The sequence below is a fragment of the Alligator mississippiensis genome, chromosome 2 (assembly GCF_030867095.1).
Source record: "Alligator mississippiensis isolate rAllMis1 chromosome 2, rAllMis1, whole genome shotgun sequence".
Classification (NCBI taxonomy): Eukaryota; Metazoa; Chordata; order Crocodylia; family Alligatoridae; genus Alligator; species Alligator mississippiensis.
In genome coordinates this window covers 200,936,723-200,959,430 of record NC_081825.1, presented here as the reverse complement: position 1 = coordinate 200,959,430, position 22,708 = coordinate 200,936,723, and the positions used below count along the sequence as shown (strand labels likewise).

Below are 22,708 nucleotides of genomic sequence, written 5' to 3'. Positions count from 1 at the left end.
TCCATTAGCTAATAATCAAGACCTTCTTGTGTGCAATTCCTCAGGTACTTTCATCCATAATTTTAGTGAAATCTCTATACCTCTGAGCAATTTCTAGTCTCTAGACTTATTAAAAGATTTTGGCCATAGGTCATCACTATGTTATTTTAAAGATTTTCAGTTAGATACGTCCAAAAGTTAGGGGCATTGGTAGAACACAAACTAAGCCAGAACAATTCAGAGTCAACATGAGGGGCCTGATCTTATCATGAGCTGCATACCCAGATGCAGAACAATTACAGGGTGAAAGGAGATATGATGACTTGTTATTCCAGAACTGAAGCCCCAAATAAGGGGCCTACCCTATTCTTCTGACCTCTATCCTAAATAGAAAAATAAAGTGCAATGAAAGTAATCCTACTTCCTTTGTATAACATCATTTAAAGGGATTAATTTACAATATAGAGCATCTTCCCTTAGCATGTATTGATAGTACAGAATAGTGACCTTATGTGCTCTTAGCTTCACAGGTCCATTCCTAGTAACCTGACCACTGACAAAGTAGATGGTCTATTTAGGATAAGTACTGTTAAAGATTTGAGAAAGCAAAAGCCACTCTAATAAGAACTAAAATAACTTTCTTGGGTCACTCCCATATCCTAGGTTAACCTTTGTCTGAATTTCAGACATATCCATTAAAGTCAGCCAAGGTCCAACAGTTTAAAAAAGCTATTTATTTTTCGAAGAGAATGATGATGGATTATGTACTTGCTTAGCCTTGGAGAAAACCTACCTAGATTCAAATCCAAAATTTTAAATGGGTCAGTCATATATCTTTTATCCTGCTATTAAGGAATTAACTACCATTCCAAATGCTCAACACCAAACCAATGCTTGCTTATTCTCCCACATTATTAGTTATTTTACTTGGAACATCATCTATTGTGTCTTTTAGATTTAGAATAAATTGTTGAAGGGCCTTTGAAGTTACATTTTTAAAATTTAACACTGCTCACAAACATTGGGAACAGCCAACATAATCAATGTATTTAAATACAGAAGAGAACTATCTTGTAAATCTTTTTGCTCTTTGAACACTGATGAGTATATGCATCCTATAAAAAAAAAAATCCTGTGGGGAGAAACAAGGAAGTACTTGGAACACTTATATAGTGTGGCCATGCTTAAAATAAATATCCCTTCCCTGTACATCCTCATTCTGTTGTTTTAGGTTTAACTACATTTCCAACATTGAGCGTGTTTTTTTCTTACACCAAATGTCAAGACTGCATCCATGTTGCCAAGAATAAGTCAGGCAATCTTTGTTTTGCACTCTGAATTCCTCATCTGTGGCTAGTTCCTTGTCCTCCTCTGAAGGGATTCATGAAGGAAAATACACTTTCTTTCTCTCTACTCTCTGAGGGTTTAATTTTTTCAAGAATCTAATCACCAGGGATTCCTACTCAGTGGGATTTGAGGATATTCCACATCTGTGCAAGTTCAAAGCTCATTAACTGCTAAGTTTTCAAAATGAATTTACTGTACCCAGAAATCAGCAATAAGGACATTCATAAAATACAATAAATGAGTATGACTAGAACAACAAAACTGGTCGGTCTCTGATGCAGCTACCAAGTTCCTCTAAATTCCTCTAAAAACACTTAATTGCTTTCCCCCTCACTCACACTGTTGCAACTAGCCCCTCTAGTATACCGCCAGACCTCCACTGCCCCCCCACCCCACTTTTTTTTCCCCCTTCTGTTAGCATTTTTTAATCAACATGCTTTCCTGCATTGCTTAGCCAATAGAAGCTACCCTTCTGACAATCAACCATGTCCTCACCCTCTCTTCAACAGTGGCTTGTCATCATCCCCTATACTCTACTTCCTGGGAACCCAAAAATGAACAGAGTCATTTTCAGATAGACTGAGTGGCTCCTGGCTTTCTCCATTCTAAGCAACATGTTCCAACCTTTAAAAAGCACGGAGAAAAAAAATCTCCTTCATCTAAAGCAAAAGATGAGATGACAATTTAATCTATCCTCATTGCCAACTCTGTAAGTTTATGGAGACCATAAAAACAAACCTAAAAACTCCTGTCTATAAAGTCCATTAAAAAAATTCAGCTATTTGTAAAACACTAAGCGACCACAGCTTGACAGAAACGCCATCTCTGAACAAAGCTAGTTGCTGAAGGACAGACAGGGCCCAGCAATACCACCTGAGGTCTGAAAAGGAGCGCAGCATCTTGCACAGAGCATTCTCTCAGGGCTTGAAGCCCACAGCCATGTGCTGCTGCTGCATCCCACTGCTGCCAATAACACTGCTCATCTTGCAAGCAGGCAGAAAGCAGTCCTTTGCAGGGGCGGGGACAAGGCGGGAAGTGCCTGTGCCACGACGGGGAGTAAGGCTGGTGGATGTAAGGCTGGGGGAAGAAGGAGCACGGTATGTTGTAGGAAGTGATCAAGTGTTTCAAGGTGTGGGACTGAATAAGGAACCCATGGGATAGGAGCAGCATGGTATAAAATCATTGCTGCAGTCAGAGTTGACAACCCAAGAATTTTTTGTACTGATAATTTGCAAAAGACTTTTTTATTGACAATCATTTTCTTCACTGTGGTTGGTCTTAAACATTTAATTTTAACCAGATCTTTCTCTAGGGCCTAGCATCTATATTATGTGAAATATATAAAAGTGTTTGGTCATGAATAACAAGTTTGCAGATTGTCTACAAAAATAACTAACTAACTAAAAAAAAAAAAAAATTGATATATATCAATCTTGGCTTGGCAACCCTGCTCCTACTATTTATTTGCAAAACAAGGGAACCAGAACAGGAACAAGGCACAAGCGTGGTAGTGAGAAATAGGGTCAGTTTGATTCTTACAAGAATGATGCCGATTTAGATAAGCAAAGCGATGTGAGAAGCAGCACTGGTTGGCAGCCAACTCCTTCTACCTTGAGGTAAGAGCTTTATCAGAGCAAATTTCACCCAGTACTCTAACAAAACCCTTCCCCCCACAACAACTACAGGGCTGTTTCACAAGAGAAGGCCATTGATTAAGGCCATTGTTATCCAAAATACCCCTACAGATATTTAATAGGGAAAAAATTGAGTGGAATCTAAGCAGAGACATTTGCTCATCAGTTGAGCATTCTTCAAAAACGGCCACAATTTGCGGTTGAAACAGCATCATGGAGTCTAACAACTCTGGTCACGGTAGATTTCACATTGCTATTGAAAACACTGTGACTCTCTTTTGGCCTGAACATTATGTTGACAGATGACAATGATGAAGATAGTGCTTTGAGAATACACAGTGTATAGAAGAGTAAATGCTGATGCTCTCCAGGTAGCTTGCTCCAAGTACTCACTACTATTCCACTGGGACACATGCTGAGCTCACCAGACATAATACAGTAATGTCAGATAGGGAATCCTGTTTTTTCTGGATTTTTTTGTTGGAAGACAAGGATATTCAAAAAATGCATGTTTCAAAATGAAAATAAATCATGTCTTAAATCATGCACAATACATTGTTCTATTTTTAATAGGTGAAAACATACTTCTTGAATGAACTGCAAAAAAATTGAATTCCAAGCATTTCAATATTATCAATCTTGATTCCAGATTCAATTGTTTGAATTCTTTCATGTTTACTGAGAGTAAACTTTTATATTAAGACTTTAGTTAGGCATGCAGAACATCATGCATTTATTGTTTTTAAGCTTAAGCAATCATTATCAAAGGTAAAGGAATGGATTCTTCAGCATCTGTAGTCATCTTTAACTTTGGCCTCTCTCTACAGCTTTTTAAAACAGACACGAGCTGTTATACTCCTTCTCTAGCTCTGACTGTACTATGCTAATCACAGAACCAGGAACAGTCAATATCTGTTCTGAAAAAAAAAAAAAATGTCTCTTGCCTGACAGGCTTGAAAGCTTGGTACCATAACAATTATGCTTATAATAAAAGATGGCAGCTCTGAAAGACTTTCTAAACTTTCCAAATTAGGTTTTACTAATGTTAAATATTTTGTTTTCATGGTAACTAATTTAAGCAGAAATATATACTTGTGAAGGAAAATTACTCTTTTTTCATGTTTTGCTAGAACTCGACATAAGACAAGCCTACCCAAGAAACAATTCTGGTAAAAAAAAAAAAGTACATCATTTCTCATGAAACTTAGAACATTATTCCCTTATAAAACTAGTTAAAATATATATTATAAAATAACTATAAAATAGCAGTGATCCTCAACCAAAGTGAAAGGGCTCAGGTTCCTCCCTGCTTGGCCATTGCCCTGCCTTAACTGCCTGGCCCCTCTGCACAGAGGTGAGCACTGCAATAAATCAATTTTTGAAATGGTCAGTTCACAAAAGTTATGGAGGGGATCCCTGAATCAAACAAGGCATCGGTTGAGCCTAAAAAGGCTGAGAACCACTGCTAAAGAATCATAACTAAAGTTGCTCAAAATATTTGTTTCCATGTTAAATTTGTGCACATAAGAACAATGGCCAAATATATTTTTGAACAGTCTCACAAACTTGTTTTTTTGGTTTTGTTTTTTTTTTAACTAATAGAAAGATTTACGGAGTTTTCTATACGTATTTTTAAAGAAATCTAATTTCCATGATATTCCTGCAAAATAACTTTTGAGGCCAAGTACAGAAATTAAAACAGTTCTTACTAAGATGTTCTGTGCTTATGAAGTGACAAGGTTACTGTACATGCTATTAGGTTGTTTTACTGCAGTTATAGGAGACCTTTTAAATACAAATTTTCAACCAAGAGTTGCTCTCCCCAGTTAACTTATAACATCTGAAATCATCCAATAACAAAATATAGGCAAAATTATACGAATAACTACAAATGCACCCTTTAAAAGCTTTCCATCAAACAATTAACTGATTAGAAAGAGGAAAAAAGTCTATTCTGTCTACTAGAATCCTGCAGATAAAAATATATTAAAAATCTATTTTTAATCCACACAATAAGTCTTTAACCAGGCACATTTCATGACTTTATTGCCAAAGTCTTTTAACGTGATTTAGTTTATTTCTTCTTATTATCAAATTGGGGGTTCCAGTTTTATTATGGAAATCTGCTATGTTAAGCAGAGCCAAATGTGTAAATGCATTTTTTTTATTCCTACTCTCCCTACCCTGTGCTAGGAGGGGAAGTCTGAGTGTGGTACTGCCTTCGAAGTAAATGGCAGTGCCCCATCTAGATCAGTCAATAAAAGCATATGACTATTACTTTGGGGTCAGTTACAGACTCAGCCCTTAATATGTGACCTAACTCGGGAAAAGACAGCCACACCAGGATCAACTTTATGCATGCATAAAAGCTTGAGATCTGGCTTGCAAATCCTCACCTCATGCACACATCCCTGGCTAACACAAGAAGGCTCATTTACATCTGCAAGGCTACCTGAATAAGATTTTGCAAGTGCAGGTCCAAATATTACAAATGGAACCAAATGACAAACACAACAGTACGATTCAAAATGTAGTTCCCTGTTGTATTTTAAATGGCTAGTAAATGTGGCTTCAGACCCCAATTTTTCATGGCTACGTTACATATACAAATTTCTCTCTACTATACTTCTGGACAATGTAATTTTTGTTACATTGGTATTTGGAGAATGAACTGGGGGGACGAGAAAAGAAGTTCCTTAGTTTTATGCTATTCTGTGCTAGCAACCCAAGAAAAAGAGCTGTCTCCTATGATTTTGTATGTTAGAAGCTAGGTGCTGTTAGATTCTTTGCAACTCAGCTTTGCTTAATGCTTTATTCAAGATATGAAAAAAAAACCTGACATTGTACAAATGACACTAAATTAAAAAAAAAGATTTTAAAACAGCAGGAAAATTAAAATAAAATAATACTTCAATAAGATATTTAGTGCTATTGTATCTGTCTATTATTAATTATGGACTCAATAGGTGACTACCTTTTCAAAATGGAAAGACAGGACACCTGCCTGCCTCCCTGCCCTGCTCCGCCCCCTTCCCCTCCCCTCCCCTCCCCTCCTCCCCCCAGTGGCACAGCTGGAGCAGAGCTGAGTGGAGACCATGGGGGGCCAGGGTCAGATGCGAGCTGTCCAGTGCAGGCTCCAGCTTCCTCACCCTGCTGCCTTCCCCCCAGGAGCCCCGCACAGGCCATACCGCCATGGCAAAGCAGCACAACTCTGTGCTGCTGCTACACCCACTGCTGCCAGGTGGGCAGGGGGTGCCTTTCCATGGCCGCAAGGCTAGCAATGGTGGCCACAACATTGAGCCTTTCCTCCCACCCATATCACGTCCCACCCACTAAGTCACAGTGGCCCTGGGGGAAGGGCAGAATGGCAGGGAGCCCCAAGCCTGCAGCAGGCAGCCCGTGTCTACCACTGTCCTGCGCACAAATCTGGCAGGGGCACATGTTCCCCACATCCCTCTCCACAGTAATGAGCATGCCCCCCTGCTGCCCCCTGGACAAGCTGCCTGTGGCTCTGTCCCATTTCCCAGACTTCCCCATGACCACACTTTCCCACTCTGGCCCCATATCCTATGCATGACCCTGGCTGAGTAGCAACCCGTGGCCCAGCCCCTACCCCACTCCCTCCCTAACTGTGGGGGGCCTCAATCTGCCCTCCACTGCTGCCTAGATGTATTCCCAGCCACATGCACATGTGCGCATGCACTGATGCACATGGCACCCCCTGTGTCCCACTTCCCCCAACCTCAAGCAGCCACTTGCAGGCTGGAACTCTGCCAGCTTGCAAGGTGAAACCCAGCATTTCCCAGGTTTTTTTCCCCCATGTCAAATGGAAAATCCAGACCCCCTGCAAGATACTGGGAATCTAGAACAAATGCTGTACTAGAGTCATTCAGCCTAGGACTAGGACTTGATGTTCACGTTTTGAGACTGTCCCGCCCAATTAGGGATTGGTGGTCACCTTAGAACTTGCACAATAAACATTTGCAGGATAAACAAATCATCCACATTGACAAAATCAATGTTCACTCTAAAACGTTTTAATTAAAAGGTGACAGTAACTACAATTATTGTTCTCAGAATGAATATGCCTCAGTTCAAATAACTCGGTTGGAAATAAGCAAACTGCAAGAGAGGCCAAGTACAGGGAAGTCTGGAACCCCTAGAGAAACCTAGCCAAGCTGGACAACCAACATTAGAGCCATCAGGTACGTCTCACCTCATACAATGCTAAGAACTCATCTGACTAATTACACATGAATACAACACATGTAAAATCTCATGCATGCAAAAAGTACAAGGGCTTCTACTGCCAAACACTTTCTGAATAGCAATTACCAAGGAACAATTAAAGCCGATTCATACGAAAGCTAACTTCCAAGGAGCTCCAGAAATACTAATATCATCTACAAGCCTGTGTAACCAAGTATAGACTTAAGCAGAGACTTAGTCTACCAGTAATGTAACTACGGTCCATGAAATATTATGTGAAACCTTTTCAATACTTTAAAAATAAATTAATTCTATTAAACCTTAAGTCTAGTTTGGCACTGTTAATAGCTACCAGAGCCAGAAACCCACACCAACTCATAGTCTGCTGAAAGAACTCTCTTCTGCCAACATAGCTATAGCTTTTAAAAATATCTTTGGAAAAAGTTATTGCAGGAGGACTTCTTTTTCAGCAGTGTAAGTTTTGCAGCAGAGCCAAAGGGAAAGGAAGTGTCATTCGACAAGAGGACATTGCTATTTCCATTCCTTAGACATGCTTGGTACAGACAAGCAGTACTCAAGAGGAGACTGGCTTGACTAAGGACTAGCTGGCAGAAACTACATCCAGATTAGATTGACAAGATGCTTGTTTTCCAAGGAAGTCATTGGAAGAACCGGTGTGTGTTATTCTGGCTCACTTCACTATGAGTTTGCAAAACGCTTCTGACAGACTTGTAATCTATGCTTTAACTATATCCAGAAAGAAACAACAACCCACATCAAATTAAAAGGGTACTTGCCTTAAATGATATCTCTCTTGAAGTTCGAGTGCCATGTCACTGACAATACTATTAAAATGGCTGAATGACAGCCCTTGGGCTAACCCCAAATGTACAAGAGAGCCTAGGTCAGGAGTGGGCAAAATGCGGCCCGCCAAGCCATGGCCCCTAAAAAAATTAAAAAATTAATATTAATCTGCCCCGGGCTGCCTGTCATGAAGCCCTCGATGGCTTGCCAAAACTCAGTAAGCATCCCTCCACCCAAAATAATTGCCTACCCCTGGCCTAGGTTCATGAATGTTCAGGGCATGCTGCAGATCATCCTTCCCAAAGTTTTCAAAAGAATGGACTAAAAAGGTAAGAATTTGTTCATGGTAATACATTTATTACTCTTCGTATGGTTGGAGTAAGGGGCAATAACAATTTACACCTGGTTTATTAGATTTTTTTAAAACAATTTTTAACTGTATAGGAGGTCCCTATGCCCAGTTAAAAAAAACAATAAATTTTTATACAATTTAGGGACCTGCTTAAATCCTTTACTTGCTTCCCTGCACTGAGTTCATAGAAAGGAAGTATAAATATATTTTAAAAGGTAAAAATACATACTACTTGGCAGATCACTGCTAAAGTGTTATGCATAGTTTCAGCCACCATTCACATTCTGAAGTTAAAGATTGGGTGCTCTTCTCCTTTCATTTTCCAAAGTGTTTCCATACCCTCACTAAACACAGGTAGGGAACATATACACAAACCTGTGTATAAAATTATGACATTTAGACTTTAAGAAACTCATGCACTGATATTAGTGTTAGGATGAAAACAATGTTAAAAAGGAGTTTTATTGCACAGTAATATAAATGCACTATTAAATATTATGGTCTACACTACATACATTTTTAGGTAATCCAATAAGATGCAAAAAAATGTTCAAATATGGCTTTTAAAATTAACAAACTTCCTAATATTAAGACACACCTGATCTATTTCTATTAACATAGGTGTAACCATTTTAAAACTAATTTCTAAAAGATACATAAATGCCATTTAAAGAAAAAATAGCAATAATCATCAAGACCATGTTGAAAGCCTGAGTAGAAGAGCATGATCAAACTAGGCTCTTTAAAAGTTAACCGCACTTTTCAGTTGTAATGTGTCATTTGTATACACTTTGAATGTTGTTTAGACTGGTTATAATAGAAATAAGAGAGTTAGCTCTGCTGTAGGAGAGGAGCAATGCAATATAAACAACACTTGGAAGTTTATATTGATTCTTTTTCTTAGTTAAGACAAAAAAAAAAAAGAGAGGGCAATTGCAAAAAGTGCACTCAGTACCTATGTTAGAGATGCAGAAATAATTTAATTATGTCCAATGAGGAAATGGTCTTTATCTAACACAAAATGTCTATTACACTAACTTACAGCACACATTTCACTACATTTGTTCTGGTTTAACTATTTTAAAGGGTAGTGAAAAGTCCTGTCTTGTTTTTCCTATAATGTCTTCACTTAGTTTTAAAAGATTCAAACTCAAACATGCTAAGTCATGAGGAAACAGTCTAAGTTAAGACTTTGTTATATGGATGTTACACTTTCTCAGGCACACTGACCGATCAACACAACAACTTGAAAGGATGCGATAATATCAATAATATTTTCTTTACTATTTGTAAATCTGCCATGCCCATCATTAACGTCAGTGGCAATGCGTAGGGGGTGCACATGCACCCCCTGAGAGCGCCAGTGCACCGTGTGACTGGCCACACTCACTGCTTAGGTGACAGGAGAGGGGGGGGGAGTAGGCAGGAGCACCAGTGGTCCCCCCCGTGAGTGCCAGCTGGAGAGTAGGAGCGCTGTGGCCTTGTGATTGGCTGCAGGGGGACCCTCCCCCAGTCAGCGAGATCAGCTAGAGGGGACCCCCTCCCCGGTCGCTGAATGATCCATGTGCCTCCCCTGACTAAGATGGCACCAGTCGCCCATGATTAATGCAACTGGGCAGGTGACATCATTAACAAGCATCTAACATATGCAGAGCAGCATGCACCAGTTTCTCTAGCACTTTTACTCCCAACCCACACTAGAGAGCTCAGTGAAACAGGAGCAGACAAGAAAGAGAAAAGAAGAGATGTAAGCGGAGTGTGAGGCAGTTTGTACTACCTAGAGAGTTGATTACTAGCACTCAAGTCTGATTTCCCTTTTCATCCTCCTCCCCCCTCTACCACCCCTCAGGTTTCTGTTGCTCTGGCTTTACTGGCATAACTATAACAGCAGAGGCTACTCTACTCTAGAACAAGCCTGTAACTCTACCTCTGTGTCTAATGGCATATGGGAGTCAGAAAAATAGGGAGCAAAGTACACATCTGACCTGATGGAGAAGAGCAGATGATGCCTGTTAGCAGTGGAAGAAGCTAAGTGGGCTCAAGAGGACTGCTCTTACATCTCCACTTTCTGCAACCATGAAGTAACTGCAACCAGCCATCCAGCCATGAGGAGTGGATGTTACTACAGGTTTCCCCTCACTTTATGTGGGTTCTGTATGTGCAAATTTGCTCTTATGAGATCACCCTTTTTATACCAAAAATTCATTATATGCGATCAATGTGGTGCAAGCCCACAGTCAGCTGCTTTATGCAGTGCATTGAGGGATGATGCGCACCAAAAATATAGTCTCCTGTGTGGCTCTGTGCTCCTCGCTTGTTGTCTGCAACATGTGTTTCTGTAGTTGCCATCCCCACTATGAGAATGCCTTGCATTTGTATGTACTGTCTGTTGTTGGTGAGTACCAAAACTGTCTTGTAAAAGTGGTAGAAATGGGTCTGGAGTCTTGGAACGTATCCCTATTTGTTACAATGTAAAGTGGGTTCCCTTTATGCGAATTTGAGTTACGTGCTGTTTTTCAGGAACACATGTACAGCATAAAGCGAGGGAAACCTGTACTAGCCTAGCTTGGAGGGGAAAGCATGGATAAAAGAGGGAGATAAGTTCTACCACTCACTGCATTATTCAGAAGTGTCACAAGAGTTCAACTGGGGTGACCAAAAGGAAAATCTTCAGGTTTTGCAGTAGGGAACATTAACATGTTTACCATCTGTTTCTCAGGGTCTTGGGAGAGGAAGTTAATGCTATGCTTTGTTTCAAGGAAAAAACCCTAAAGAACTAGGTCTCACACAGTGAAATACTGGCTGCCCTGCAGTCAAAAGCAAAACATCCTGTGCAAGTGTTTGAGTGGGTGATGTTGATTCCATTTTCACAAAATACATGCCAAGATCTTATAAAATCATAGATGTGTTTTCTTTAAAAAAAAAAAAGCAAGAAAAAAAAAAGCAGTTGTCTGGATCTTTACTTTCCCTGGCATGGATGAGATTGCATTGATGTCACTCACAAGTCAGGCTGCCCAGAGAGCTTGGAGAACCTAATACCTTCAGCCTGACAGAGTCCACATGGCAGACCTACCATAGGGACCTAACTCTCAACCATCTGTCCCAGGACTTCCACACTACCCTCCCAGAAGCACGGAGCCTAGAAACCCTGGCTATTATGTACCATATACTGGAAGGTTGTCTGGCATTTTTAAAACTAACTTTGACAAATTAAGGCAAATAGTTTTATAATTAGCTTTATACTTTTTATATATATTTAGGCCTGAATTGACATTTCTTACAGTTTGTTGGATTATGAAGTTTATCAGGCTCAGCTAGAAATGTACAAATCAAAAGAATGGAAGAAATGAAGAAGCATTTAGTTTGGGTGGGGGAAGGGAAGGATGACTCTTTACTTAGATTGCATCCAGGCTCAATTTCACATCAATTTACCTCTGTATACCAGCCAAAGAATGTCATAAGGGAGTCCAGAGAAACCACAAGGAGGCAGCCAGCCAAGGACTGCTTGGGGAGTTTGGAAGTGTTCACACTACGAATGAACTGAAGTTTATACTAGGGTCAGTTTCTGAGGTGGGAGAACATGACAAAACTCTTATGGGGTTGAGAGGCAGCACTTCAGTGTTTTTCTTCCTGATGTCACCACTGGATGATGGACCTATATTCACTAATTACATATTAGAAAGCAACCAGCTTACAGAGGTCAGGACTATGTTATTTTTTTCCAAGAATAAATTCTTGAAAAAACTATTACAGAATAGTTTTATTCCTTCCCCACACAGAAAACCAAGGTATACAACAAACAAGAGACCAAGAAATTGATAAAGTTATTCATTACTGTTGCAAATGCCTTTCAAGTAAAAAATTTTTACAATTTTAGCTTGGGAAATCTCTCATTAATAGCATATTCGGTAAAACATACTTGAAGTCTGCAGTACCCTACTGTTCCTTTGGAAGTAGGGGATCATTATATTATAAACAGTTAGTCTACTGACATTTTCTTTCTTATGGGGCAGCTTGATGCATGGCAATTTCATTACATTTATATCTTCTACAGCATGGAAGATTTCAGTAAAAAAAAGTTATCAAAACAGACACAGTGCGTCTCATAATTGCTTATCATGTACATTCTAAACCATAATTTAAAATGTACCTTCTGAACTGTTTAGATTCCTGTTGAAGCAGTTTAAAAGCCAAAACAAAAAACCTTCAAGATTTTTAAGCTGTGTAAATAAGGCCTTTTATGCAACATCACAATCACTCAAGTCCAATTATACAACCAAGTTAAAGTATATTTTAAAAAACATGATATTATCTTTAGACTTTTACTGGAGAATAAATCATAAATGCATTTATTAGTCAAATCCTTCTACTTATTTCTGAACCCCTTTAGCTCTAATTTCTAGGGGTGCACCAATAGAGATTTTTGGGGCTGATACTGATGGCTGCTTTTTAACGAGCCTTATCAGCCAATACTGATTTGATTGTCAATATGGAGCCGGGCAGCTTGGAGAACAGCATCCAGCTGGTACATCTGTTGTGAGGGAAGGGGTGCGAGAAGGGGTGGGGGGTGCAGTTTGATGCTCCTGCAGCGAGGGAGGGAGTGGAGCTGGGGCTGGGACTGCCTAGCCAAGGTGGAGCACAGGACAGAGCTGCAAGCAGCTTGTGGGGGGGGGGGGGGGCGCGCAGCTCCCACCACTGCGTATACCCCAGGAGGGCATGGGGGTCATGTGTCCCCGGATCTGCACGTGGGGCAAGGGCGGGCTGCTGCTGCGGGATGGGACCATGGGTGGCCAGGTTCTTCCCAGCAGGGGATTACAGCCACACCAAAATTTGCTGTAGCCCCCCTGTAGCAGCACTGCTGCCACCTGCCCCAAGTGCAGCCCACCCCAGCTTGCAATGGCAGTCCACCCTCATCCTGTGCGCAGATCCAGGGGCACGTGTCCCCCATCCTCCCCCAGGGTTTTATCCTGCACTCCACCCTGGCTGTGCAGCACCAGCTCCTGCCCCAGCGCCACTCACTCCCTCACCACAGGGGCCTAGATCTGCACCCCTCCCCAACACATCCCTTCCCTCACAACATACTTACCAGCCAGACTCAGTTGCTCTCCACACTGCCAAGCTGCGTTCCTGGCCACCTGCATGCTGCATTGTGGCTGTGCGCGTAAACAGGGTATTTAATCGACCACATCAGCCAAAAAACCCCAGTTGCCGATACTTTCAATTTTCCTTGTATCAGTGCCGATCCGATATGGGACCAATGTAGCGATGCACCTCTACTAATTTCATTGTATGTTTGTATGTATACGCTCACAAATCCTATGTGCATTTCTAAAGCACATATAAGAAAAGGTGGAGGTATGCAAACAAGTATTATAAAAGGGATGCTACTATTTATTGTTAGTTAGACCAAATATTTGCTTTAGCGTCCAAAAGTTTGACTTCAAATATCTGGCTGCAAGAACATGATTTATAGCAGGGGTGTCCAACATTTTTGAATGTGGGGCTGGATCATGAAGTTTTTAATCACCCAGTGGGCCGGTGAGCCATATTCAAAGACCTCACAGAAAGCACTATCACATCAGGAAGTGATGTCACATGACCTTTGACACCAACGAAGTTGCAGGAAGTGACAATGAAATGGGTCTGGAAATGTGGTTTAAAATCCAAAATAAAAACAAAATAAAAGCAACTAAGAAATAATACCAAACACTTGACTAAAATATACACTTTTGCTTCTACTCACTTCTCAATGAAAGAAAGAAGCATAATGCAAGTCGACAGATCAAATGTGGAAAAGATATCAGCCAAAGTGGAAACTAACCAAAACAACAAAATATGGGCATTTTTTAGAATAATCTTCAAGAAGATTTACTTTTATTGAATTAAGAACTTGTTAGTAACACATCTTTAACGAGTAGTAACAAGTTGAACCCCCAGTCCCCCACAAAGAGAAACAGAAGCAAACACAATCCAAACACTGGACAGTATTTTTACAAAGATTTTTACCTGCTCCAAATTTACGTTGGAGCCCAGATTGTTCATGCTCTATTCTTGAGCATATTGTTCAGTCTTAAAGGAGCATACAGCACAGCTGCAGGGGGCTCAGCCACAGCTTTCCCTCCCTGGTGCAGCCCGGCCAGCCCATCCCATCCCCTATCAAGTGGTGGCTTCTCCACATGCTACTGCACTTTCCCCCTACTTGCACCAGCTGGTCCCAAAAGGCAGGAGGCTCCACCACTGCTTCTGCTGGCCAGTGCCGACCCAGCTGGGCATCCCCAGCAGCACATGGGAAGCCAGCTTCAGCTGCATGCTACCCCGGATGGGATGGCCAGGTCAGCACCAGCCAGGAAAAGCAGCATATAGCTGAAGCTGACTTCCCATGTGCTGCTGGGGATGGGAGGAGGCCGGCCAGGGTGGCACCGGCCACCAGAAGTGGCAGTGGAGCCATGTGCTGTTTGGGGCTGACCAGTGCAGGCAGAGGGAAAATGCAGCTGAGCCCCTGCTGCTCCGGCTGGGCTCGTCCCATCCCGAGTGGCACATGACTCCGCCACCATTTCTGCTGGCTAGTGCAGACCCAGCCGGGCTCCTCCCATCCCCAACAGCATGTGGGAAGCCAGCTTCAGCTGCATGCCACTTTTCTGAGCCGGTGCTGACCCGGCTGAATCCCTCCCATCCGGAGCAGCACACGGCTGAAGCCGGCTTCCCACAAGCTGCTGGGGACGGAAGGAACCCGGCCAGGTCTGCACTGGCCAACAGAAGCGGCGGTGGAGCCATGTGCCACTCGGGACAGGAGAAGCCCGGCCGGAGCGGCAAGGGCACAGATGCATTTTCCCCCTACCTGCACTGGTCAGTCCCGAGCGGCACATGGCACCTCCGCCGCCTCTGCTGGCTGGTGCCAACCTGGCCGGCCTCCTCCTGTCCCCAGCAGCACATGGGAATCCGGCTTCAGCTGTATGCTGCTCCAGATGGGACAGACCTGCCTGGGTCAGCACCAGCCAGCAGAGGCGGTGGCGGAGCCGTGTGCTGCTCGGAACTGACCGGCGCAGGTAGGGGGAAAGTGCAGCTGAGCCCCTGTTGCTCCAGCTGGGCTCATCCTGTCCCGAGCGGCACACGGCTACTCCTCTTCCCACACGCACCGTGTCGGCAATGTCAAGCTGACGCGGTGTGTATGAGAACCTTGTCCCTTCCCCAGCCCTTCAGCAGCAATTAGGAAGCTGCTGAGGGGCCGGGGGAGGGACAAGGGGTGGGAATGAAAGTAAACAGCGTTTACTTTCATTTCCCGTCGCAGCACCTTGGCCCTCAGAAAATGCATTGGCGGGCCATATGTTGGGCAAGCCTGATTTATAGGATGCTCAGGTTAAAACACACAAATTTCCAGATTAAAGCCCTTATTAAACAAGCATTAAAGTTGGGTATGCATTAGTATTTAAAAGTACAAACAATTAGAGGGATGTTATAGCTGTCTAAAATCAAGGCATGACAAGCAGAGAAAATTCAGAGTTCTAGTAGCTCATTGAATGAAATGCAACTGCACTATTATGTGAAAATATACAGCTAAGACAGTTTGGGCAGTCTTGCCTCTCCACGCAGATTGCCAGATGGCCTGAAACCACAGTTTAATTTTAATAAGTTTAATTGCTTACTATTAATGGCTTTTGCAGGCTTAATCAGGGGATTAAGCCCACAGAAGCCATTAATGGAAAAATTATTAAGCAGTCTAAGCATTTAATTAAACTTTAAACTGAAATGTCTTATGAAATTAAAGCTATACATGACATTAAGCATTTTGTGACCTGGTCATTAAAAGAAAGAGATGCAGGAGTCGAGGTAGATGTCATCTACCTAGACTTTAAGAAGGCCTTCAATATGGTATCTCATTCTGTTCTTGTAAATCAACTGACAGGCTGTGATGTAGATGATTACACGGTCAGGTGGGTGGCAAATTGGCTTAGGGGGCACACCCAGAGAGTGGTGGTGGATGGGTCGATACCAGCCTGGAAAGATGTGGGCAGTGGAGTCTCACAAGGCTTGGTCCTTGGACTGGTGCTATTCAATGCGACTTGGACAAGTGAATGGAGAGCACCCTGTACAAATTCGCATATGATACCAATTTATGAGGCAAAATTAACACACCAGAGGGTAGGGAATGGATCCAGGCAGATCTGGACAGGTTGGAAAAATGGGCAGAACAAAATAGGATGCAGTTTAACAAAGACAAGTGCACCTGGGCAAAAAGAACCACACTCACAGGCTGGGGGATGTCCTTCTCAGCAGCACAGCAGCAGAAAGGGATCTCAGAGTCATAGTTGACTCCATGATGAACATGAGTCGTCAATGTAATGAAATGATCAACAAGGCTAACAGCACTTTATCATGCATTAGCAGATGCATGATGAACAAGTCCAGGGAGGTGATGCTTCCCCTCTACACGGCACTGGTCAGGCCACAGTTGGAGTACTGCATCCAGTTTTGGGCACCGCACTTCAAGATGGATGTGGAAAACCTTGAGAGGGTTTAGAGGAGGTCAACTCATACGGTCAGAGGCCTGCGGGCAAGGCCCTATGAGGAGAGGCTGAGGGACCTAGATCTAGGAAGTGTAACTAATACCATGACTATACTTTATTGAAGGATGTACTAAACTGTAGTTTACTCATTGCTAACCTTGAGACAGGTGATTCATGCTAACTGTTAAAACACTAGCATGCTGCATCCAGCAGTAGTTGCTGCAGACATTCTGTCTTTGTGGGATTAACACTTGTCCATGTAGAGATCACTGAAACAGTGAGGCAGCATTTTGCCAGGGCATACAGATGTGGAAACCAGACAGACAGAGTCCCAGAACACAAGCATAGGCACAGGCATCTAGCAGTCTTTGATGAAGTTCATGTAAGCAGTATGTTCACTGCCATGTTCTTTCTCCCATCCCAGGATTGCTTTAGGTAGCTGAGGGTCACAACTCAGAACAGGCACCTGGGTGGGGTCCAAAATGTGAACAGCACTAAGGAAGAAGGCAGCTAGTTGTCTGAACCGTGGTGGCAATGACAGGTCATACCTGTAGTACTGGTTCAGCTTCATAGCTATTGCCTGGAACAGGTCCCTTCACTGGTTTTCACAAGGACAGCCTGACAGTTCTTGTGATACCCAGCTTACCAAATCCATCAGCTTGTTGTGTGCATGATGGATCACAGTTTGCCAGTCTTCAAACCACATTAGAAGCTTCATGAACTGAGTGGCATTTTCAACCACAAACATTATTTTATCTTGAACGTCGTCCCATCTTAAGAGAATGTGAAGCTTGACCACGCACTGTGTGCTCAGTGTGATTTTCAGCTCCTCACTCACAAACTGCTGGTAGCAATGGATGTGCTCAGCATGGTAACAGACTGTGCTGAACCACAAATTCCACCTTGTGAGCAGACTCTGGTGGCAGTAACACAGTGGCATGCAAGTCCCCATTTTGACTGGTGAGAGACTCCTTGTACCAGACTGTACAGCCTGGACAGTGCTTGAAGGAAGACATCAAGCTATCCACCTTGGGGAACTGCGTGCACCAGATGACACTTAGTAAAGACAGTATGTGCACAGTTCAGGTGACATGAACTACGTTGGACAGCATTCCTTGCAGCACATCAGAGAAAACCTTGCACATGGGCAATTGGTGCTGCCTTAGTCAGCAACCAGTCAGCAACTGGGAAGGGGGGGTGGGGGGGGGGAAAAGGTCCCCCTGCAGCCAATCCTGAGATGGCCAATTATAGCAGCCAATCGCTGCAACCACTTCCAGGAGTGCAATAGCACTCCACTCCCCAGCCAGCGCTTGCATGGGGGGCACTGGCACTCCCACCTGCCCCCCCGACCCATCACCTAAGTGGCGAGTGCGGCCAGTCAGGGGGTGCACCCCCATGTACTCCCTACATGTCACCACAGGCCTTGCACATGTTCATGGCATTGTCAGACAGGAATGCTGAGATCTTGTTAAATTCTAAACCATAGTTGACAATTGACTTCACTATGGCCTGAGACAGTAGAAAAATTGACAGTTGTACGGTGGGCTGGCTGTGCTTGTGCCCACCTGCCCGGTACAAATAAAATGTGCAACACAGTTATCTTGAGGGCTGGTGGCTTCATCAGCCACAAAGGAGAATGATTCATACACTGCCAATGCAGACTTTGTGGGCTGTATATGTGAAGTAATCACTGCAAGGAGATGGCCATGGTGAAGCTTGTTCATGCATGGAAAACTGCCACCATAACAAGGTGGAGTGCCAGGAGGCTATTGAGTTTAAAATTCTTTGTTTCTGCAAATGCATAATGCCTAGCATGAGATCCTGGCAAGAGCTGGTTTCATTAGAAAATACCCAGGTGAACGCAAAAAACATTCCAGGATAGATGAATTCCTGCCATATGGCAGAGCTCTGGCTGGTTTCCTGGTGGGCTGCTAAAAATCCCAACCTTTGTTTATCCAAGGCTTCAAAGCAACTCCACCATGCCAGGGCTTTCAAGCTGTACACCACAGAGCTATGAGTCTAAAAGTCTTAGGAACCCCACTCTTTCCAGGACTAAGCTTTGATGGGGAGGAGTGGGTGGGGGATGAAGTCCTGGAGAGGAGAAATCACCCTTCTCCCTCTTCCAAGGCTCCCAGAGCCCTGGAGTTTCCAGCTCAAAGCAGTCTGGATGGCAGAACATATATTTTGGTGTATGAAGTATCATATGTCTGCGTTTCCAAAGTAAAGAACGTAGGGGGCTGCCTGGCTCATGGAAATTTTTGAGAACATTGGTTTCATTCTGACTTAGGTTGAAACCAAAATTTTAAAACATCAGGACCTCAGGATCTCCTCTGAACCTCAATGCCACAGTTTGGTCAGTGGTTTAAAACTAATTCTGACAAGGGGTACTACAAATCCAGCATAAATAAAAAAATATTAGTCCTGGCAATCTACAATTTGAAAAAATACATTTATTGGCTGAATATTGCAAAAGATCCGTTCTATATTTTTACATAGAGGAGGTTTCCTCTTGCTCTCTGGCCAAACCACAATCGCACAAAGCAACTGGAGATACTCGTCACTTATTTGACACTGCAGATCTCTTATTTCTGCACATGCAACTCGCAGAATTTTAATCACACCTCAGCACAGTACAGGCCAAGAAGGCAGAATTGGGGAGGGTGGGGAGCTTTCCTGGTGAAAATTCTCCAGTAGATAAAGTATACACATTATTTTTTATAAAAGATCAAACACTGATGTTGTGGCTTCCCATTAGACTCTGCTCCTCTCTCATTGTTTCTTTTAAGATGGAACTCCCCCTTCTTATTTCAGAGGAAACGAAGTACCTGACATACAGGAGTACGGTATACCTAGACTGAGAGTTGGGCTTTATACCTATATGGAAGACATTAATTTTTAACTTATTAAAAATAAGGGGGAGTACCCAGTGGCCTAGTAAAGAAGACACACCACTAAATTGATAATACCGTGTTAAACAGCGTACTCATGTACATAAACAAGTACACCATAAATGCCCAGACAATCTTACTTTTGAAAGAGGATGTAACATGATGATTCAGACAGTTCCTCAGATTGGCTCTACTTGAGTCTCCAATGGCTGATGGTTCTATGGGAGCAACAAGCAACTAGACTTTTCCTACATCATGCATGGTTATCTGTATATCTGCACCCACTTGCTTCTTGCTGAAAGGCTGCACCGTTATAAGACAAGGGGTGATTTGTATATGGCTTTTCACTCTCCTGCTGCCAGGCTAAGTATGGCTTCTGGGCTTTCACAGCTGTAGGGTCTATATGGGAAGGTGGAGGTTCGATGATAAAGCAGAAGCTCAGAATGCACAGGGGGGAAAAACAAGGAACCATGTGCAAACTAGCTGAGATCATTTTTTTTTCTTTTTCGTCCTTTCTTTTTTAAGGGAGGAGGCAGCATAAACAGGTTGGAGGTGGAGAGGGAGAACAAAAATCTTACTGCCTGCCTTACTATTGCATTTTCTTGCATACAGCACACCTTTCCTCAAAAAAAACAGCTGCTGGACAATAGGGTATACATTATAAGCAAGGAATTATAGTAGCAAATGTTTCTCCAGCACATGCATCTGGAAAAGCAAAAGTAATGTATAACATGCTCCACAGGCAGCAGTTCAATTAGCATACCAGGCTCCTTAGTTACTCAGTTATTTACAGCTACTTACAAGTATTTTCAAGTAAAGATCTTTTTTTCTTCATTCTGACTTTCAAAAACAAGGTGTGCGTCTTATTTGGGGGCAAGTCATATGCAAGAAAATACAGTGTATTGTACAAAAACCCAAATGGCAGAGGCCACTGGCAAAAGTTTTTAAAGATGAGCAACTCTCCTTCTTCCAATATTTTAAGCCAAACTTCAGACATATCACAGAACACTTGTTATTGCTAAACTGTTCTTTCCAGCTCAAGCTTGTTTTAGATATGCGAAATGTTTTGATTCAAACAGCTTAACGCTGTAGCTACCAAGCATAGTCCCTAGCATTACCACAGAGAAGCAACAACTGACGGGCAGTAATAAGTAAGAGAAGATCAAGATTGCCTTCCAGAGTAGCAATTGCAGTTTTACACACCTCATATGGCAAGATCCATCCTTCACATTTCTACTGTAATTAAAAATTGGTTATTTCAGCATTCACTACACCTACACGCACATGTGAGTGCTGTTCACCTGCACAGATTGTGCAATCATCTTCCTAAAAAAAGGAGGCACGTACCAGAGGCTACAGACAGCTGGCAAACTGGCTTCAAGTAACTAGACAGACATTTTACTCATGACAAGCATTTTACTCATGACAAGCAGTCTTAGCTCATTCCAATAATTAAACAGGACTCAATATTCAAGACAAATGAATATAAACTCATCTGAGAAGGATGTAAAGAAAGGAGTTCCAAAGGAAAAATCACCAACTTTAGAAGAGAAACATTTGCCGTAACAATATTTTCTTCTACAAATGGCATTACAACACTGAATTTTTACATGCATGAACAGGCCTCTCAGATAACCCCCACCCCTTTTAAAAAACTGTTCCTTGAAAAGAAATACTCAGAAAACCCACATTCTCTGACAACCTGCACACCTCTAAAAGTACGGTTCCTGGCTAGGGTCACCCCTTGTTCTACACTGAAAACAGGAAAACTCTGCTTGAGAAACTTCCCCAAGTCTCTCACAACAATACAAGTATAACAGTAACCTGTGGGTCATTTGAATGAAACTGTATCACATCAAATTTCTATGTGGTATTTATTATTAAGCCCTCTGGACAACAGGCAAAGGAAAACAGATAGATGAAATAATGCATTACAAGAGAAGAAATCTGTATCAACAAAGAGATTGTGTATTGTTTGACTGTATGATTGCTATTGTATGTATTGTATGATTGTTATGTATTCCTGTACGTATAAATGTATGATTATGAACAAGCAGAAAGATTCCGCTCCTAAGACTTCCTGGAAATCAAGCTAGAAGTGACTGCAATGCTTGCAGAGTTCAGATAGCTCATTTGCTCCACATAATAGAACGAAGGGAATCTACAGTATCTGCCCTCAGTAATCTATGCTGATTGATAAAAAGTTGGGGGGGAGGGGGGGGTGGTAAGGGAGAGAGAAGGCACATCATTCCAGACTTTCATATTAGTATAAAATAGGTTCCTAAATAATGCAATGTTACCAAATAATGGTTATTTTCAGCAAGGGCTGCTTTTGGTCTCTAGGTTTGCATCAGGGCTGTCTGAGCACACACACTTTCTTAGTAAAGGATATTTACTTCAGAAACCTCTTCCAAAGAAAGCTTCATCAGAACCCTTATTGGCTGCCTTGGGGATAGTCTAGGAGTCCCATTAATTTCCAGCATGTCCACATTTCATTGTGGTTTGTGACCATGCCAGACAAGCTCTTCTTCTTTAAATTGTTCATGCATGTGCCACACCCTGCATACCGACCATGGACATGACTGGCCCAGGCAAATGTCTGGTGCTATGAGGCTATATCCCAGGTTTTCAAGTTCCCTAGACAGACTGGAGTCTTTCTAGAGATTGCTTTTTGGTGTACTATGGGAGAACGTTTCTTTTTTCCACAGCCAAAAGTGATTTTAGCTCCCCTTCACATTTAGCTAATATTCTTCCACGTCTGCACACTCCTTACTTCTGTCTATTCCTAGGTGGTCGGCCAAGACATGGATCTGGTGACTAAGTTGTTTCTGCCTGGGAGCGAATTACTTACACAGCAAGTTATCACTCTACAAGACAATGACTTACTTTTCCAGGAATTTTCTGACATGGTGAATGCCCAGGACTCTGAAGCATTCACAGCAGATCAAAAGGCCCAGTGACTGCTACACTTATGCAGACCAGCACTTCTGA

At 42.4% G+C, this 22,708-nt stretch overlaps 1 protein-coding gene across 3 annotated transcripts in view; it reads right to left on the bottom strand.

The window, feature by feature from the left end:
• Nucleotides 1–22,708, bottom strand: part of MICAL2 (microtubule associated monooxygenase, calponin and LIM domain containing 2) — a 218,849-nt gene that overhangs the window by 183,907 nt on the left and 12,234 nt on the right. The gene's annotated exons all lie outside the window — the stretch shown is intronic.